Here is a 1,801-nt window from a genome sequence, read left to right on the forward strand (position 1 = left end):
GGGTAGACTACCAGCTTTGGACTCAGACTGTTCCAATCCTGGCTCTGGCCACCTACGAGATTAGACCCTTGGGTGTGTAAGCTAACCTCTCAGCTTCAGTGTCCTCATATGTAAAACTGAGTAATAATAGTACCTTCCTTAAAGGGCCGTTGTGAAGATGGTTGTTGATAGCTGTTACAAAGTCAGCCCTGACTCGTGGTGACCCCAGACACAATGGAATAAAATGGTGTCCAGTCTCGTGCCATCCCCATGATCTGTTGGGGATCAGACCATTGCGATTCATAGGATTTTCACTGGCTGATTTTTGGAAGCAGATCACTAGGCCCTTCTTAGTACATCTTAGTTTGACAGCTCCACTGAAACGGTTTAGCATCATATCAACATGCAAACCACCAAAACGCTGTCTGTTAGCATGGTGAGCACTTGATGAATTCTGTATTGTGTTTAATATCTAGGTCCATTCATCATAAATCTGTGACGGTGTTGTGAAGAAGATGAACGACTCAGCATACCCTATATTGCACATCATTTTGTCCCATGGGTCTGATAATGCATGGTTGGAGCTAGAGGGGAAGAAGGTATGAACTCTCCTCTCCCAAACAAATGAAGTTCTGAGATGTAGTGCTGCACAGACCACTACAATTCCATGTTCTCTCCTGTTAAGGTCAATGATTTTGAGCACTTGAAAAAAAGACCATCTCCAGCTGGCCACCAAGGCTAACTATAGGAAATCTCTCATACTTTGTTGTCCTTATCACTTATTTACTTTTAAAAATAGTGCCCTGCATGTGGTCTGTATGTAAACTAGCAAGAAATTTTGTTATTTAGAAACTAAAACATTTAATTCTTCGCCTATCATGGGACATGATAGTAAAGTAGATCATTTAAAGAGAGTTTGGGGTCTTTGCATCAGTCTAAGAGTAAAAAGGTGTGAAAGAAGAAAGTGAAATGGCACTAATGGTTATACTGATATTCATTTTGATTGCCCAGCCTCTGAGGCCCCTGCCTATGTCTGGAGAACCCTGTGCTACGAAGCACATGCTCCTCACAAAGCACAGTAGCTCCTCACGAAGCACTGTGCTCCCCACGAAGCACTGTGCTCCCACGAAGCACAATGTGCCACTCTCGCATCAACGGCAGGGCAGGCGACCTGGCTGTACCCAGATCGTGAATGGGCAGGACCAGGCAGTTGCTCTCTGCAGCGTCCAGACAAGGGTTGCTATGATTCCAGGGACCACTTTTGCTCTCCAAGTTCTCTGATGTAGGAAGTGTAGGAAGTAAAGCTCTGGTGGCCAGTTCTCCATTGGATCCATCTTGAAAAGCGATTTGTGCCTAGCTGCTTCAGCACTAAGCCTAGTTCTCTGGTCCTGGTAGAGATTCTGCGAGCTACCCAGTGTATTAGAAATAAACTTACTTTCTTCATAAGTCAGTCGTATGAGTTTCTGTTGCTTACAGCTAAGAACTCTAACTGATAAAATAGTCAAATTATTGGTGGATTTTTTTGTTTGTTTAGCCAGACAATTTCATAAAACTTGGAAAGAATGAATTGAAGTGAAATAACTCAAGCAGAGTTCCCTGGACCCTTCCTAACCAGGGCACAGGAAATGCATTAATTCTATGCCAGGTTTTGGAGAAGATATTGTCAAATTAGAATTTGATCCCAGTGGAGCTAAGCTAAGCTAACAGTGCTGGAAAATCTATCTGGTAAGGAAAGTGCTGAGAATCTTTCTCCAGATGGCTGCTTCCTGCATTCCACTGGAATACTGCAGAGTAACTGCAAGCCCACTTTCCTGTGTTAATC

This window comes from Trichechus manatus, unplaced genomic scaffold (assembly GCF_000243295.1).
Source record: "Trichechus manatus latirostris isolate Lorelei unplaced genomic scaffold, TriManLat1.0 scaffold00018, whole genome shotgun sequence".
NCBI lineage: Eukaryota > Metazoa > Chordata > Mammalia > Sirenia > Trichechidae > Trichechus > Trichechus manatus.